Raw genomic sequence first — 7,500 nt, forward strand, 5'->3', positions numbered from 1 at the left:
CACATCAGTGGCTAGTCAGAGAGAAGACCTGTCATTTATTTTTTTAAACAGTTTTAAGGGATTGCTTATATTTGCCAGGTGTCACGGTTGGCCGGGCATCCAGAAGGAGGGACACGCCCACTCCTGCTAGGGAGCGCACTACATCCCTGCCTTGTTCCCAGTCCCCTGCCTACTAATCACCTTCACCTGTCCCGTGTTCTCTCTCTCTATTTAAACTCACAGGTCCTGAGAGAAAGCGCTGCACATTAGTGGAACGCTGGACTACTCACTTCCAGCCTGTACATCGTTACACAGACTGTTAGGACTGAGTATCGTTGATTATTTGTTGTGGTTTTTCACGTATTGACAATGCAGAATAAAGAGCACTTTGGCTCAACCTTGCCTTTCGCTTCCTCTGTGCCGCCACCGTCACAACAGGTATTTATGTTTTCAGGTTTGTCCATCAGCTGGTTTGAATATGTGGACTATTATGGGTCATATACAGAAGACTGAACCCATTATTCTGAGTTGTAGTCCAAACTCTGGTCTATGTAGTTTTGTTCTCATCTCCCCCCACTGCTGTGCTCATCTTTGTTCTCACTGTCAGCGGGAGGGCAGGAGCAGAGTCCAGCGCTGGTTTGTATAAAATGGAGAAAAAGTCTCCATTCAAAAGTTCAACCAGTCCACAGTCCAAAAAGCAAATGGTGTTAACAGGCAAAGGTCAGCACTAGGAAGACCAAACAGCAGACTTTGGTAAAAAGGGCAGACACACAGAAACAGAAACATGTTCAGGAACAGTGAAAAAAAAAAACAAGACTACTTTACATACACCAGTTTATAAATACAACTCAGATGAGATTTCACAAAGACAGACACAAAAGGACAGGATTGTTTACAAGACTAACAAGGCAGACTATGGAAAACAGGTAAGGTCAATAAACAGGGGAACTGAATCTAACAAAATGGACAGGAGGATTATAGGAGTCTGATAGTGCAGTGTCAGGTATGATGAGAAGAGCAGACGTGACACAGAAAAGAGTGGTCACATCACGGTCACTTTTACAGGAACTCCACCCATAACCAGAGTTGTTATTCACGACTGTAAATCACTGTCCTACCACCAGCTGTGAGTTCCTGCGTCAGTGATACCTGATTGCTGTCCCATGGTGTGGGTGATAAGAGAATGTGGTTAGTTGTGATTGGTCAGTGATGGTAAACCACCTGGTCTTGGTGAAGATAAGACTGAAGTCAGGGTCTGGAGGTGGAGGGTTTAGGGGGAGAGTTGGAGTGGAGCTGGAGCAGAGCTGGTGGACTGAGCAGTGAGGTTTGGAGAAACCTCTACCTGGGGCTTTCTCTCTCTACTTCTCTCTCTCGCTCACTCTTTCTTTACCTCTCTCTTACTTTATATCCATCTATTGGGTAACATTCAGGTAGTATGACATAATGTAAATGCTTAAGTAACTTTATAAAGTTAGTTATACATATTCTCATCAATTAAACTGTGCTACACAATAGAATTTACTCTAATACCTGTGTAATTATAATTCAGTCAGATAAATGTATTATATTTTACACGTCTTAAATGTTGGTCTACACCTGTTTCCATCGCTGGTTGTAGGTAAGCAGGGCAGGGGTAAGTGAACACTGTAACAAGTGAAAGAGTTATAATGTCAATGTGTGTAGGAGAGAAATATACACTTACAGTGTGTGTGTGTGTGTGTGTGTGTGTGTGTGTGTGTGTGTGTGTGTGTGTGTGTGTGTGTGTGTGTGTGTGTGTGTGTGTGTGTGTAATCCTAAATTCTTTAGGATTAATGATTGGTTCAGCTAACACCTTAAATAGTCATTAGGGTACATGATACATTAGTTACAAAGGGGTTTAGGAAACACTTACAAATTAACAAAAGTACCTTATGATGGAGATCATGATGTACTAACACCAGTGCAATAATGTGTTTATGAATGAAAATACTCACACAGCTTTTCTGGATGCTGTGACCACTGGAAGCAGTCTCAGTAGACATTCCTCTGATGGGTCATATTTACTCAGGTCAAACTCATCCAGCTCCTCTTCTGAGTTCAGCAACACAAACACCAGAGCTGACTACTGAGCAGGAGAGAGTCTGGCTCCATAGAGACGATGGTCACCTCCTCTGCTCAGGTATGTTTGGACTTCCTGTACTAGAGAATGATCCTTTAGTTCATTCAGACAGTGGAACAGATTGATGGATTTCTCTGGAGACGGATTCTTCCTGATCTTCTCCTTGATGTAGTTGACTGTTTCCTCTGTACTGTGAGAGCTGCTTTCTGTCTGTGACAGGAGGCCTCGTAAGAGAGTCTGATTGGACTCCAGTGAGAGACCCAGAAGGAAACGGAGGAAAAGGTCCAGGTGTCCATTCTCACTCTGTAAGGCCTTGTCCACTGCATTCATAAGGAAGACAGACATTGGTTTCCTTTTGAAGAAATAACTGAGGAATCCTGTTTGCTGTTCAAGCACATTTTTGTTGTTATTAATGAAGGAGATAAATGCATATAAAGCAGCCAGGAACTCTTGAATGCTCAGATGTACAAAACTGAACACTTTCCCCAGGTGAAGCCCAGACTCCTCTCTGAAGATCTGTGTACACACTCCTGAGTACACAGACATTTCTTTGACATCAATGCCACACTCTCTCACATCTTCCTCATAGAAAATCAGATTGCCCTTTTCCAGTTGTTGGAAAGCCAGTTTTCCCAGCTCTAGAATTGTCTTTTTAGTCTGTTGAGGATCAGTGTCAGTGTCTCCATGGTATTTTCTGTCCTTGTGTTTGATCTGAAAGATCAGGAAGTGTGCAAACATTTGAGTGAGAGTCTTGGGGATCTCTCCACTCTCTGCTTCACCCAACATTTTCTCTAGAACAGTAGCTGCAATCCAACAGAAGACTGGAATGTGGCACATGATGTAGAGACTTCTTGATGACTTCATGTGTGTGATGATTCTATTGGTCAGGCTCTGATCTCTGATTCTCTTCCTGAAGTACTCTTCTTTCTGAGGGTCACTGAACCCTCGTACCTCTGTTACCCGATCAACACACTCATGAGGGATCGGATTGGCTGCTGCTGGTCGAGAGGTTATCCAGAGGAGAGCAGAGAGAAGCAAATTCCCCTTGATGAGGTTTGTCAGCAGCACATCCACTGAGGTCAACTCTATTACATCCCACAAGTTCTCGTTGTTCTGGAAGTCTAGAGGAAGTCGACACTCATCCAGACCATCAAAGATGAAAATGACTTTATATGCATCACAGTCTATTAATTGTAATTGTTTTGTTTCTGGGAAAAAGTCATGAAGCAGATCCATCAGACTGAGCTTTTTCTCCTTCATCAAATTCAACTCCCTAAAAGGAAGTGGAAATATGAAGAGGACATCCTGATTTGCTCTTCCTTCAGCCCAGTCCAGAATGAACTTCTGCACAGAGACAGTTTTCCCAATTCCAGCAACTCCTTTAGTCAGCACACTTCTGATGGGTTTGTTTTTAAAGAGGTCGTTGAATTTGATGGGTGTCTCCTGTGTTGCTGGCCTCCTGGATGCTGTCTCAATCTGTCTCACCTCATGTTCATTACTGACCTCTCCACTCCCTCCCTCTGTGATGTAGAGCTCTGTGTAGATCTCATTCAGAAAAGTTGAGCTTCCTTGTTGGGAAATTCCTTCATTAATTCTTTTAAATTTATCCATTAGTTTGTATTTGAGCTGATATTCAGAGAATAGCTCTAATAAACAGAAGAACATGATCACAAATATTTTATTTTCTTGTTATCTTTGATGGTGAAGTAATTGATCAAAAACCTAAAAGACTTTGCCCAAACACAGAGGACAAAATTTAGTTATAGTGATCCTGCCATCATAAAGCTATGATCCAGAGCTCTTACTGGTCTGTAGTGTGTTAGCGAGGTCTGTCTGGTTCATGTTCCCCAGGACATGCAGTGTGATCTTCAGCGCCCCCTCTCTGGCACTGCTCTGATCCTCCTCATCCTCCACCTCTCTCTCAGAGCATGCTGGGTAATCTGGACTCAGCAGCTTCTTAAACTTCTTCAGCTCCTTCTTCACCAGAGAGACGACTTTGTGCTCCAGCTCCTGGTTAGGAATAAACAGCAACAGACAATCAAAAAAACACCACCATGTTACAGAGAGAGATCACTACATGATTTTGTTTCATGATGGAGAACATTCTGGCAGTGTTTGGGTAGTTACTTAAAAAAAGTAATCCATTACTCATCACTTATCTAAAATTGTAATGGGATTACTGTACTCATCACTTAATGGAAAAAGTAATCTTATTACTTCTGTTACATCCTAAAACCCAAATATACTAGAAATCACCCCCACACTTACATACCTTGAATATGGACTCCAATTGTTTTCTGTAGGTGAGTTCTGCTTTTTCTCTTTGTACACTGTGGACAAACACAACAGACCTTTATGGAGGAATATGTAGCACATTCATACCTGCACAACACATGATTATACAGACAAGTAGATATTATACAAGATTATATATTATCAACACTTGTGTTTCTGCATTTCATAACAGATCTGTGATGCTGCCTGGTGTGCGGCAGCAGAAAGGATCAGGATGCAGGTGTGAGTGTAGAAACTCAAAAAGACATTTAATAGAAAGTGAAAGTAAAGCAAATGTGCTAAACACACTCAGCCACAAGAAGACAACAATCCACAAAGACGAATAGGAAGAACACAGGAACAGGAGGAGCATATATCTGGAGGAATCTGGCAAGAGAATGACACAGAGACTAAGGACAAATTGTAGGAATGGTGGGAGGAGTTAGGCTGGAGAGTGGCAGGAATGGTGGGAGGAGTTAGTCTGGGGAGTGGCAGGAATGGTGGGAGGAGTTAGGTTGGGGAGTGGCAGGAATGGTGGGAGGAGTTAGGCTGGGGAGTGGCAGGAATGGTGGGAGGAGTTAGGCTGGGGAGTGGCAGGAATGGTGGGAGGAGCAGAAAGAAGGACAACACACAGATAAAACAATAAACAAAGGATGACATGGGAAAGTGATACAGACAAAGGGGCTCCATTACAAGATGATTTGTTAGAAAATAAGTACATTTTATTTATAGAGCACATTTACCACAACAGCAATGATCAAAGTTCTGTGGAAAGTTAGGAAAAATGTCTTAAGAAAAACCTGTGAAATGTAAAACAAAAGGAAATGTGCCATCAAACATAAACATGGACAGAGAAATGAAAATGTCAGAGTAAAAAGAAGTTTTTGAAATCTGCACAAGAGGGAGCAGAGCTGATATTCAGAGGAGGACTGTTCCACAGCCTCAGTGCTGCAGCTGAACAGACACAGTCACACTTCAGCTTCAGTCAAGACTGTGGAACAGACACAGTCACACTTCAGCTTCAGTCGAGACTTTAGAACAGCCAACAGCTGATCTGAACAACTCTGAGTGCCAGTGAGTAGATGACTTGTTCCTAAGCATGAACAAAGAATTTGATTTTGGGAAATTTCTCTGAACTCGTAAAAATTATTCCTAATAACAGAATTGATTTGCTGATCAAATCTGAGCTCTGGATCAAAGATAACACCAAGATTTTTGTATTTTTAGGAACAATACAAGCAGATTAAATCAACTCTTATAAAAGTGTTATCCCCGCACTATCCATGTTTACATGTTCACCTGTGATCTTATATTAGTCTACAACTGTCTTACTTAGATATGAGCATGTTAATATAACAATCTGATTGTCATAGTGTGACATAGTGTCTTGGTTGACCTAAGCTTAGCCTGATTAAAACATGTTCCAGGATAATATTATCCAGACTATGTGCACATGTAAACACACACTGATCCACTGACTAAACATTTTTGCTGCATTTCTGGCAAAGCCTGATAAACTGTAATCAAGAGAGTTTGTTTTTGTCTAGTTATTAAAAGAGGAGCTCAGCAATGTTCAGTAACAGCATTACTACTGTAGCTAAATCCAGCTCATCTACCTACAGCTTGATCCTGCCCCCACTCCTCTTCTTAAGTGTTCTTCTGCTATTTCTCCCATGTCTTCTCATTAATGCTTCCCTTACTTCAAATTCTGTTCCTACAGCTCTCAAAACCTCAGCTTTAACTGCCATTCTTTATAAAACAGGACTAAATGCTGCACTACTTGATAATTACTGACCCATTTCCAGTCTTCCCTGTCTAATCAGGGTTCCAGCCTCTCAACTGCAATCTTTCCAATCTGACTTCCATGCTATGCACAACACTGAGAGAGCCCTGTTACATGGTTTCAATGATCTCCTTCTCTCTACTGACTCTGGTGCCCTGTGTGTTCTCCTCCTTCTAGATCTTCTAGATAGAAGTGCTGTGTTTGACACAATTAAACCATAACAAACTTATCAGCTGCCTCTCAGACATTCGGATTACTAATACAGTTCTTGAATGGTTTACCTCCTATATCTCTAATAGATCACATTTTGTCACACTTGGTAAACACAAATCACACACTGTTACCGTTACTCAAGATGTTCTCTAGGGATTGGTCCCTGGTCCTCTGCTATTTAATCTATGTTACCCCTTGGTCAGATTATCCACAGGTATAGTCTTTGTTTCCACTGTTATGCCGATGACACTCAGATGTATATTAGAACCAAAGCTAACACCATCTTATCACCTCCTGATTTACTCTCTTGTATCCAAGAGCTCTGTGGATGAACATAAACTTACCAAAATTAAATCTTACAAAATAAAATTTTACTTATTGTTTCTAAATCCACAATGGCCAAATGATGTATTTTAAACTCAGTGTGGATGGGTCTTGGTCAAACCCTCAACTGCAGTTTGGAACCTTGGTGTACTCCTCACTCTCCTTTGAACCCCACATCATGTCACTGGTTATAAATTTCTTTTTTTTTCACATTCACAGTATCACTAGATTAGGCCCAAGCTCTCCAGATAAGGACCTGAAACACTGGTTCATACTTTCATCACATCCCATCTTCATTACTGCAACTCTCTCTTCATTGACATCCCAGAATTCTCTTACATGTTAAAAAATGTCAGCCCACAACACCCTGATTCTACATCAGTTACACTGGCTCCCTGTCCCTCAACGCATTCAGTATAAACTCGTCCTGCTTACATTCAAAGCTCTGCATGGTCTTGCACCTCCCTACTTAGCTGAACTCCTACATCCATACTGCCCCACCCGTACACTTAAGTCTTCTGATGCAGGTTGTCTCTCCATCCCTAAATTAAGATTAGTCTCTGTAGGGGCAGATCTTTTAGTGTCATGGCCTCAAAACTGTAGAACACGTTACTACAATCTCTCCATCTTTGGTCTTCAATTTCTGCTTTCAAATCGCTTAAAACATAAACATTTTAATGACCTTTCTTCTGTTAATAGTTGATAAATTAATGTGCTAAATGTGTTAATTCATGTCTCTTTCCATGTGTATTGCTATTGTAAAGCAACCTTGAATTTTAGAAATGCACTATTTAAATTTAAACTTATTATTATTTAATTATTACAGTAC

The 7,500-nt window shown here is 41.2% G+C and overlaps 1 pseudogene; it reads right to left on the bottom strand.

Annotated features, from left to right (window-relative positions):
- Window positions 1-7,500, bottom strand: part of LOC145652826 (NACHT, LRR and PYD domains-containing protein 3-like) — a 20,206-nt pseudogene that overhangs the window by 8,606 nt on the left and 4,100 nt on the right.

This window comes from Electrophorus electricus, chromosome 21 (assembly GCF_041902795.1).
Source record: "Electrophorus electricus isolate QZ-2024a chromosome 21, ASM4190279v1, whole genome shotgun sequence".
NCBI classification, from domain to species: domain Eukaryota; kingdom Metazoa; phylum Chordata; class Actinopteri; order Gymnotiformes; family Gymnotidae; genus Electrophorus; species Electrophorus electricus.